At 47.2% G+C, this 11,908-nt stretch overlaps 1 protein-coding gene across 2 annotated transcripts in view; it reads left to right on the top strand.

The window, feature by feature from the left end:
* Positions 1-595: 595 nt before the first annotated feature.
* The window catches only part of LOC136611848 (C-C chemokine receptor type 8-like), a 162,032-nt gene continuing 150,719 nt past the window's right edge, over positions 596-11,908 (top strand). The window contains exon 1 of one of the 2 annotated variants that reach the window (XM_066591771.1): positions 596-672. The gene's annotated coding sequence lies outside the window, so the exon portion shown is untranslated. Of the gene's footprint in view, positions 673-10,650; positions 10,769-11,908 lie in introns of those variants that run through there. The other variant, XM_066591772.1, reaches the window with a different exon arrangement.

The following is an 11,908-nucleotide window of genomic DNA, read 5'->3' as shown; positions in this document are numbered from 1 at the left end:
ACAAAAAAAAATAGCTTTCCCCTGTCCACGAGCGGAAAGCAATTGCGATTTTCCGCTCGTGGATGGAAAATTGCAGCATGTTCTAATTCAGCGCGGATGGCTTTCATTGAAGTCCATGGAAACCGTCTGATCTGCTACCCATCCGCAGTGACAGTGACACCTGTACTGCGCATGTGCCGGCCAGCTCATCCGCAAGGCAGATCCAGAAGAGGGCGCAGGGGTCACCGGACGGATTCCGCTGCGGGATCCTGCATGCGGAATCCGACCCGGCCGGCTGCATTCGGCCAAATATGGAGCATGCTGAGATTCTTCCTCCGCTTGGAGAAACTACAATTGGTTTCCACAAGGGTGCAGGAAGAATCGATTCCCCACAGCATGCTACAGGTGCGATATGCTGAGGATCTGCGGTGTACCCCGGGGCAGCAGCCCTGGCATACAGAACAACACTGCCGCTCTTCTGCCTACTGACTCATTACATAGTCCGCTGGGTGCAGCTAACAGAGGTCTACGACCTCACAGCCGGCAGCAGCCCCACCATCCAGCACTCCGCTCCTTGTCCTCCCGCAGCTCTGCAGGCTCCGCCCCCTCTGACGGACACCGCCTGCTCCCGCCCCCCCCCTGTGCACATGGTGTGAGGCAGCCTGACCCGGGAAACAGGAAGACGGGTGGCAGGTAATGTCACGTCGCTGCCGGCGGGCGAGCTGTAGAGGGGACGGCCCCGCTCCGGCTCTGTGTGTGAGGAGGAGTGCCCGCAAATGTCTCCCTTGTATGCCGCCCCCAGCAGTCCCAGTGCGGCCACCACAGTGTGAGGGAGGACGAAGGACAAGAGTGCCGACTGGCTCTGCAGAAACCTTCATGCTTATAAACTGGGTTATGGGGCTCAAGCGTGTTTGCTCCGCGGTACCATGTTCCAGCGCCGTGGGGTTGCGGCGCCTCGTTCCAGCGCCGTGGGGTTGCGGCGCCTCGTTCCAGCGCCGTGGGGTTGCGGCGCCTCGTTCCAGCGCCGTGGCGTTGCGGCGCCTCGTTCCAGCGCCTCGTTCCAGCGCCGTGGCGTTGCGGCGCCTCGTTCCAGCGCCTCGTTCCAGCGCCGTGGCGTTGCGGCGCCACGTTCCAGCGCCGTGGCGTTGCGGTGCCTCGTTCCAGCGCCGTGGCGTTGCGGCGCCTCGTTCCAGCGCCGTGGCGTTGCGGCGCCTCGTTCCAGCGCCGTGGCGTTGCGGCGCCTCGTTCCAGCGCCGTGGCGTTGCGGCGCCTCGTTCCAGCGCCGTGGCGTTGCGGCGCCACGTTCCAGCGCCGTGGTGCAGTGTGAGCCCGGTCTCCCACAGGCGTTTGTAAAAACGCAGCGTTTTGGCAGGCGTTTCGCACTGTTCCTAGTGCACCCAGCATCGCAGTGGGTTGATGCGGTACGTTAGTGCGCTGCAGCGCTTTATAACATAGAACAGGCAGCGTTCGCCTAGCGCAGCGTTTTTGTGAAGCCCCACTGAAATCTACGGCGGCTCAGTACAGCGTGTCTCATAGGCGGTTCAAACGCTGTAGAAACCGTCTGTGTGAGAGCGGCCTGACTCTGCAGCCGGCTGTACGAGCCTCAGGACGTGGCGCCGCTGAGGATCAGACCACCGTGCCCAAGTCCACCACGTCTGAGCCCCGTAACATAGTTCAGAGTTTGTATGGGGGGGGGGGGGGGGTCACTGGGCGCTCCCGCTCCATGCAAGGCGGGTGTCAGCTGTTTCTTACAGCCAATACCCATTCGCAACAGCTCCAATGAGTTGTGCTGCTTATTGGAGCTGTTAACCCCTTAAATGCCAACGACAATTCTGATAAAGGCTTTTAAATATCCCTGACCGATGTTCGAGGGTCCCACTGTGCCCCCTCGTGATAAGATCATGGGTTGCTGTGCAGTTGCCATGGCAGCCGGGAGCCTTCTGCAAGGCCCCAGGGCTGTCATTGCATATTGCCTATAAAGCCATGATTGCCTGTCTAACGGTATTACATCATACTGCTGGAGTGGTCAAAACATCGCAAGTTCTTGTCCCCTCAGGGGGCTAAAAAAACTAATGTAAAAATTCATTTAAAAACGTTTTATTAATAAAAAGAAATAACTTAACCCCCTTTTTTCCCATATTAATAATAAAAGAATCCCCAAAAAATGTGGCATCACTGCGTCCGTACACGTCCAGTCTATCAAAGTAGCGCATTATTTACCCTGCATGGTGAAAGTCGTCATAAAAAAAAGAACACTAGAGTTGCGCTTTTCTTTTTGGTCACCCCGTCTCCATGAAAAAATGTAATAAAAAGTGATAAAACCGTAGTTTATACTTCAAAATGGCACCAATAGAAACTACTGGGCGTCCCACAAAAAATAGGCCCTCACACGACTATGTCGACGAAAAAATAAAGTTATGGAGGCAGAAAATGATTTTAAAAATTTTTATATCTTTGGAAAAAAATTGTACAGTAAAAAAAAAAAAAAAAAAACTATATAAGGGCTTATTCCGACGTGTGTATATTGGCTGGGTTTACATGCCCGACCGATATACTGTGTCCCTCTCTCCAGGGGGAGGAGCCAGGCCAGGAGCAGTGCACTGAGCTCCCGCCTCCTCTCCGCTCCTCACCACTATTTGCAAAGGGAGGGGGCGGAACATAACTCCGCCCCTCCATTGCAAACAGAGGCGAGGAGGCGGAAGCTTAGTGCACTGCTCCCGGCCCGCTTCCTCCCCCTACAGAGAGGGACAGTGCATATTGGCCGGGAGGGAAAACCCAGCCGATATCCACATGTCGGAATAAGCCCTAAGTTTGGTATGGTAGTAATCGTACTGACTCATAGAATAAAGTTATGTTGTTTTTGTTGCCGTTTGTGCGCTGTAGAAACAGGACGCACACAGATGCCAGAATTGCATTTTATTTCATTTCACTCCACTTAAATTTTTTTTTTAAGTTTTTCAGTGCCATTGAAAAATACAACTCGTCCTGCAAAAATCAAGCCCTCAGACATCTGCAATGGGTAAACAAAAGAATTATGATTTTTTTTAAAAGGAAAAAATCAAAAATGGGGAAAAAAAGGGCCATGTCCTTAAGGGGTTAATGGGCAGCGTGTTTCGGTCCTCTGTTCATATTTACATTATTTGTTTCCATTGTTCAGCTGTCATAGGAACCCAATAATCAAAAAAACTGAAATTAAAAGTGCCACTTAAAGGGGTATTCCAGGCATTTACTATACTTGGCAGAAGCGGCTGTGTTGTGGTTGCGAATGGCTGTTTTTAACGTGGATTAATAAAGTTTTTAGGATTTTAACTTTACAAGCTGGGAGCGAGCTGGCTTTTTCTACAGCACATTATGGCCTCCTGCACACGGGCAGAAATTCCTGTACCCGCTGCCATAGGATTGCATTAGATATTGCAATCCCATGCAGACGGCCATGATTTGACCGTGTGAAAACACGTGCGGTAAACAAGTCGCGGCTATTTCTGTGTGAGCCCCGCAGAGGCCAGCACAGTAACGTCACTAGTGACACGCCCGCTCTGCTCTGCGCATGCGCCAGCTGGGCGGCAGCCGGCACATAATAGAGCGGGGAGATGCTGGATGAGGTGAGCCACAGTGGTCACTGCAGGGGCCTGGGTCGGATCCCTACAGGAGGCCTTACGACTAGAGATAAGTGAACATGCTCGTTTAGAGCAATTACTCAATCGAGCAACGCTTTTTTCGAGTAACTGCCTAATTGGGCGAAAAGATACGGCGGGCGCCGGGGGTGAGCTGGGGGAAGTGGGGGGAGAGAGAGAGAGAGAGAGCTCCCCCCGGCGCCCCCCGAATCTTTTTGTCCGAGTAGGCAGTTATTCGAAAAAAGCGATGCTCGATTGAATAATTGTCCTAAACGAGCACGTTCACTCATCTCTACTTACGACTGATAATCTATCCCCAGAATAGGCCTTCAATCGTTTATTAGCTGCCGATCAGCTGATCGCCTGTCAGTTCAACGGGCTGAACAGAAAACACACAATGATGGACAGCGCTCCGTGCTATAGATGACCATTGTATGATATGCAACGGAAAAACTAATGGAGAGATATAATAGATGGGGTCTAACCTGGTGCCAAGTGGTGGTGCCCAAGGTAGCCTCTCCACCAGCACCTAGATGTCCCGGATGACATGTAAAGACATGATGAACCTCCAAAGTGGATCTAATCCTGAAGACCAGGAGAGCTGGCTGGGGAGAATCTACCAACTAGTGGCTCTCGGCGACAAACTGTATAGATAGAAGAAAAAGGACCCCGCTCTCCTTATAGACCACATCCTGATGTCCACTCACAAAGCTGGATGGAATCTTTTTATTGGGTCAGAAGACCATATGTAACGCGTTTCAACGCTTTAAGCATAAAACATAAGTGCACACTGGCTTTATAAATACTCATTCATGTCTCCTCCCCTTTCTAGCTTCATGTGACTAGTGGGGCGGATCAACCGTCGTCACCTTTAAACACTATGGAAGCCCAGATGGAGTTTTTGAGCGTCATTGTTAGAATAGCAGAGACGGCGTAATCTGGCCCTGTGGAAGGTCCATAGGGCTGGATTACGCTGTCTCTGCTTCTTTCACGGCTCACCTCCTCCAGCGTCTTCGCTGTGCTCTGCGGATGTGCCAGCTGGCGCAGAGCCACACATGCACAGGCTCGCACAGAAATAGGACATGTAATGATTTTGCTATCACACGGTCAAATCACGGCTGTCTACATAGGATCCTATGGCAGCCTGCAACGGTGGAAGTTCTGCATGAAATCTCGCAGCAGAATTTCTGCCCATCTGCTAAATGTTAGAAAAATTATATAGAAAACCACAAATAAAAAGTGAGGAAGGTCCTACAGCATGAACTCCAGAAAGGAACCAATAGAAACTATAAGCCATACCACAAAAAAATGAGCCCTCACACAACTTTATTGACATAAAAATAAAGTTATGGCTGTCAGAAGATGATGGCAGAAAATTATTTTTTTTCTAGAGAATTTATTTTTTAAAAGTAGTAAAGCAAAAAAAAAAACTATAAATTTGGTCCTCCCACTGATCAGACTAGTTATGTCACTTTTTCTGCAGTGTGTATGCCATAAAAACGGACACCCCCCCCCCCCCAAATATGGCGAATGTTTTTTTTTTTTTCCGTTTCACTCAACTTAGAAATTATTAAACGTTTTTCAGCACGTTATATGGTACCATTGAAAAATACAACATGAAAAAAGGACACCCTCAGACAGCTGCGTGGATGGATAAATAAAAGGAAGAGGAGGAAATTCCAGCTCAACCACTTCCAAGGGCTGAAATGGGAAAGCACAATGTTACTTTTTTATTGTACATTTTGAATTTGTGTTATATAAATATATTTGGCGTAGAACTTGCCTTAAGTACATTGCGTCTGTAAGGAGTTGTTGGGATCCAAATAAATTTTATATGTGTGATTTGTAATGTTGATATAAAAAAGTGATTACAATATCAGAGCAAAAGGAGAATTTATTGTAGAAAACTGAACACTTGAAGGGAGGCTCTAGTACCCCGTTGGGCTGTCTCTAGTTTGAATACAAGATGTGATAGGTGTGGGCATGGAGGCTCTAGTTCCCTGTTGTGCCACCTCTAGCTTGGATACAACATGTGATATGGGTGGGCATAGAGGCCCTAGTACCTCCTCTAGCTTGGATACAAGATGTGATATGGGTGGGCATGGAGGCTCTAGTACTAGAGATGAGCGAGTATACTCACTAAGGGCAAATGCTCGAGCGAGTTTTGCCCTTAGCGAGTACCTGCCCGCTCGAGACAAAAGGTTCGGGTGCTGGCGCGGGGGAGTGGTGAGTAGCGGCAGTCAGCAGGGGGGAATGGGGTGGAGAGAGGGAGAGAGAGATCTCCCCTCCGTTCCTCCCCGCTCTCCCCCGCAGCTCCCTGCCCGCTACCGCCACCCGAACCTTTTGTCTCGAGCAGGCAGGTACTCGCTGAGGGCAATGCTCGCTCGAGCAATTGCCCTTAGCGAGTATACTCGCTCATCACTATCTAGTACTCTGTTGGACTGCCTCTAGCTTGGATACAAGATGTGATAGGGGGGCATGGAGGTTCTAGTATCCTGTTGTACCACCTCTAGATTGGATATAGGGTGTGATACGGGGGGGGGGGGGCATGGAGGCTCTAGTACCCTGTTGGGCTGCCTACAGCTTGGATACAAAATGTGATATGGGCAGGCATGGAGGCTCTAGTACCCTGTTATGCCTCCTCTAGCTTGGATACAAGATGTGATACGGATGGGCCTGGAAGCTCTAGTACCCCATTGGGCCGCCTATTGCTTGGATATAAAATGTGATATGGGGGGCATGGAGGCTCTAGTACCCTGTTGGGCCATCTCTAGCTTGTATGCAAAATTTATAGTATAAATCTGACAGCGCCTTAAAGGGGTTGTCTCGCGGCAGCAAGTGGGGTTATACACTTCTGTATGGCCATATTAATGCACTTTGTAATGTACATCGTGCATTAAATATGAGCCATACAGAAGTTATTCACTTACCTGCTCCGTTGCTAGCGTCCCCGTCGCCATGGATCCGTCTAATTCTGATGTCTTCTTGCTTTATTAGACGCGCTTGCGCTGTGTGGTCTTCTCCCCTTCTGCTCGGTCCAGGTACGAGCGGCGTTCTGGCTCCGCCCCCTTCTACGCAACATCGCGTAGCTCCGCCCTGTCACGTGTGCCGATTCCAGCCAATCAGGAGGCTGGAATCGGCAATGGAACGCACAGAGCCCATGGTGCACCATGGGAGAAGACCCGCAGTGCACCATGGGAGAAAACCGCAGTGCATCCCTGGGAAAGGACCGGCGGCCATCTTGGGAGAAGATTTTTTTAAAGTCCTTATTTCGTCGGATCGGTAAGTAGCAAGCGGCTTAAAAAACGCTTTACTTTGCTATTTTATGCCAGGGGGGTGACAGGGGGAATGGGGTAAGGTAAAATTTTGAGGTTTGCCGCGAGACAACCCCTTTAAAGCAATACGGAAGTATATACAGAATATAAAAAGCCGACATGGCTAAAACTGAAGATTGGACTCACCTGGTGCCCACCGGGGCCTCCTGTGTTAGACAGAAGCCTACCGCTAGCACCCTGTGCACAGCAAGCTTAGGTGTATTTCTTCTTCAATCCCGCATGTGATCCAAAGGACTTGGAGAGCGGCAACCCGGAGATGTCCTAAAATGTATGCCGAGAAAAAATCCTTCTGCCCTTAAATTGGGAATGGAGAGGCGATCAAGCTCTTTCAGATCTAGTCAAGGTTAGATAATCCATAGGTTGTACATAAAGGGTATTTTAATCCAATTTTTTAAAAATTGCAGCAGACAGAAGTCTAATGCTTCATACAACAGACAAAAGCCAATAAAATATGCAACGCGTTTTGGCGCTCTAGACACCTTTTTCAAGCATCTAAAAGAACTTGATCGCCTCTCTATTCTCAATTTGCACGCATAAAGATTTTTTTCTCGCCAGTCAACTTGGATACAATATGTGATACAGGCGGGCATGGAGGCATACAGATTCTGTATGGAATCATGCAGCATATCAGTCCACATTTGCTGTAACTGAGTCTCTAGATCATGCAAACTCCTAAGCTGTCGAAATTGGTACATCAGATAGTCCCATGTATTTTCTATATACCGGGCAGGCCTTAGAAGTGTGGCAATGTTGTAGAAGGAGAATGGAAGTGTTGATCCATAGGTCTCCAGACATGAACACTGCGTTCGTCAGTGCCCAAACTAACCTTGGATTCATCACAGAAGACAACCTGGTTCCACTCTGTAGCAGTCCAGTTTCGTCGTTCACGACACCACTGCAAACGGACAACTGTGGGTGTCAAAAGTAGCACATATAATGGGCATTGTGAGATCACAGATTTCCTTCAGTTAGGTGCCTGGAAATGTTTCCAACAGACACGGGCCTGTAATAATGGTGCCACCGGTCTCTGGATGGCGGACAACAAAAGAGAGCTGTTTGTGCTTGTCAGACGATCAGACAATCCTCCCTACTGTTGAGGGAGTTCTGAGCTAGGCCGCCTTGCGCATCTACTAGTTCCAATACCTCTTAACAGTCTGGTCAGAACAGCCCAGGTGATGGGCAATTTGTCGATATGACCATCCAGCTTCTCGCATTCCAATAATGTGCCCCTTCTTAAACTCTGTTAAGTGGGCAAAATCTCTCTAATTGTATTGTGGAGGTGTCTAGTGGTCAACAAGCTTCACACAAGTAGAAAAAGAGGTCCATTACACACAAGTAGCCTCTTAAGGCCCCCTGCACATGGGCGGAAATTCCGTGGCGGGATTTCCCGTGGAAGCTGCCATAGGATTGTGTTAGAAAACGCAATCCTAGGCAAACTGCCCCGTTTTGTCTGTGTGAAATCACGCGCAGAAAACAAATTGCGGCATGCTCTATTTCTGTGCGGGGCTTGCAGAGCCCCGCACAGAAATGTCACTCCCCGGCCGCTTGCTCCACTCTGCGCATGCCGGCACATCAAAGAGCCGAAGCCGCGAGAGAGGAGAGTGCCGTGCTTGTCCCTGCAGGGGCTCGGGCCGGGTCCCGCTGCGAGAATTCTCTCAGCGGGATCCAAACCGGCCGTCTGCAGGCGACCTAAGGCCTTCTTACATGCAACGATGTTTGCTTGAAGTTTATTAAAACGTCCGAAAGTGTGTGATAATCGTTACATGTAAACGCGGTAGTCGTGCACTTTGTTTGATGATAGATTTATAGCCCACATAAAATTCGTCATTCAGACGCTGAGAAACCAAATTAATTTATTCTGTCTAAATGCATTTGGTTCAGTCTTTTGCATAATGCAGGCTGACTTTTTGTTTTACTTTGCATATTCAATGAGTACAATGTTTACTTAGCTACAAGGAGAACAATGGAATGTGCTGCCAGATGTTTGCTCAGCTGGGCAAAGTGTTTATGCTAGAACAATCACCTAAACACACGCCCAGCTGAGCAAACAACTAAAGGAAAACTGATGAATAAAGCAATTAACTGCAGGTGTAATTTTACACAAAAACTTCAGCAGGTTGTTATGCCATTTAAGCGATTATCTTTGCTTGTAAAAAGCCCTTTAGAGCCTTTTTATGGGCCATGGGTGGTAAGACTATTCATCTAATTACACTACAACTCTAAGCATTTGCATATCTGCCTGAAATGTACCTGCCTGCTGGAGCAGAGAGACTGAAAGACCAAACGAAGCCCCGACGCAGTTATGCACGGGGCCTAAATTATTTCCCCTTTACTGGTCAAGGTGTAGAAGAGTTGATCACTTCAAATGACTGTAGCTCCTATTCTGTAAGTGCTATTAGTATCCTTTTGATGTGTTTTTAACCCCTTAAGGACATGGCTCTTTCTTTCATTTTCAGTTTTCCTCTCCACTTCTAAAAAAATGTATACTTTTATTTATCGATCGATGTAGCTGTCTGTGGGCTTTTTTGCGAAGCAAGTTGTATTTTTCACTGGTACTATGTAATGTACCATTTTAATGTACTGAAAAAAATGTAAATTCTAAGTGGATTGAAATAAAAAAAAAAAAAAAATTCCACCATCTTTGGAGGGGGTTGTTTCTACGGTGTACACACTGTAACAAAAATTACATGATGGCTTTTTTCTGTGGGTCAGTACAATTACTCCGAAAGTAAATTTATAGTTTTTTTGCTGTACTACTTTTAAAATATAGAATATCTGGAAAAAAAATGCAATTTTCTACCGCCATAACTTTATTTTTCGGTCCACATTGTTGTGCGAGTGCTCGTTTTTTTGCTCGATGTCTTGCAGTTTCTATTGATACTATTTTGGAGTACATATGGCTTTTTTATCACTTATTAGGTTTTTTGTTCTTGGAGACGGGGTGACCAAAATGGCGCAATTTTGGTGTGTTTTTTTTTCTGACGATGTCTACCATGTGCAGTAAATAACGCATTACTTTGGTGGATTCTTATATCATGTATGCAGCGATAGGTTTGAGTTTAGTTAGATTTTTTCTTTTTATCGTAAATATGGCTAAAGGTGTCTTTATTAGCTTTTTTATTTTTTCAATAAAACTTTTTTTAAACTTACTTTTTAAAAAAATTAGTCACCATAGTGGACATGAACTTGCGAATTAATATTGTATTATATTGCCTGTCAGATTTCGGTATAATCTATCAAGCCAAGCCACAGACACGGCTCTATAGGCAATCTGCAATGGCAGCCCTTGGGGCTTTCAGAAGACAGCTGGCTGCCATTGTAATCGAACGGCACCCTCGCATTTTATGAAGCAGAATTCCTCCCCCCCCCCCCACACACGCCTTCCCAATCCCCCTCCATGCAAACCACAGACCTTAAATGTATGTCATGCAGTATTAAGGGGTTACCGGTAGCACTGATGGAACCAAAGTTGCAGCCTTTTGAAGTAGAATGAGCTCTGCTGGTCCAAAGCTGTAATGTCCTTTTCCTGCAGAACAAACATTGTCCTAAATGACCTAAACTGTTTGGGGGGTTATTCACTACGGAAATATCCCGCTGGGCTTAGGGCTTGAGCACTTTCGCTCTGAGTCTAGAGATGGCCTATACAAATCTCTTGACCTGCTGATTTTGAGAAAGCTGGATTTAATGAAAAGCAGAGCTATCTGAATTCTGCACTCTTGTAGACCTGGGACTGCGCCCTCTGTCAAAACATTCTTGTAAGAAGTCTTGGATTTCTGGTACCAAAGAGGCTAACAATCTACTTGCCTGGATCTGCACCAGTCCTCAGATACCTTCTTAAGGGTAAGATCACATGTAATACTGCAGCACAGTGTTCCGCATAAAATGCCCCCTCGGCTCCGCGGTTGATTTTAGCCTGCGCTGCGCTCCTCTAATCTCCTATAACTGTGCGATGCTGTATGCAGAGCAGACAGCTGCTGGTCATGTGATGCGGAAGTGGGATCACAGGAACACCGGCGGTGGTGTGTATTGGGAGGGGGAGCGCAGGCGGGGTCCGCTTTGGATCCACAGCTGATTTTCAGTTAAAATCCATACAAATGGTGCGGTTCCTTATTGGGTTTTTGATGCGGAATTTGCTGTGGGGTTTTCCATCCAATAGATTTTCCATCTGTTTTCACATTCAACACAGAATTAAAATCACTATTGGAACAGATTTGGACTCAAAATCGACCATGTATCTGCAGCCGTCAGATACAGCGCTCCTCACCTCCCAATTCTTTGTGCTATCAGAGCAGCTTGGCCCCCGGTGGCCTATAGTGAGCGCAGCTGGTCAGGCGAAAAATTGGGAGGGGAACACTATCTGCCTAAATCTGTTGTGGATGCATAGGTGATTTTTGACTCCGTATTTGCATCAATGGTGCAGATTTTGACTCTTATGGAAATGCTGCAGATTTTGCTGTGGAATTTCTCACTGCAGCAGTTCCTCCCCATGTAACATGGCAGGCGTACATGCGTGAAATTTAACGGCATATTACGTGTGCGATCTATGCGCGCATAATATGCGGTGAATGGAATCAATGAAATTGCATTGATTTTCATTGATCCATTCACTCTTGCGTATATTCATTGTGTCTAATACGTGCGTAAAAGAGCAGCATATTCTATTTTACCGCATATTACGCGCGATAGAGCCCTATTTTCTGTGAGCATGTAAAGCTGTACATATGTAATCACACTGTGTATGTACAGCGGTAATACGAAACATTGCTAAGCGACGGAGCAGAAAATGTAATCCCTTAGTGACCAAGCCTGTTTGCGCCTTAATGATCAGGCCAAATTTTGCAAATCTGACACGTGTCAATTTAGCATGGAAAAACACCAGAAAGGTTTTGCATATCCAAGCGATTCTGACATTGTTTTTTTGCCACATGTTGTACTTCATTTAGGCGGAAAAAAAAGACAGATAGAATTTGTGTTTATTTA

The sequence above is a fragment of the Eleutherodactylus coqui genome, chromosome 2, assembly GCF_035609145.1.
Source record: "Eleutherodactylus coqui strain aEleCoq1 chromosome 2, aEleCoq1.hap1, whole genome shotgun sequence".
Lineage (NCBI taxonomy): Eukaryota > Metazoa > Chordata > Amphibia > Anura > Eleutherodactylidae > Eleutherodactylus > Eleutherodactylus coqui.
The sequence above is the reverse complement of the archived record's forward strand: the minus strand, read 5'-3'. Positions and strand labels throughout refer to the sequence as shown.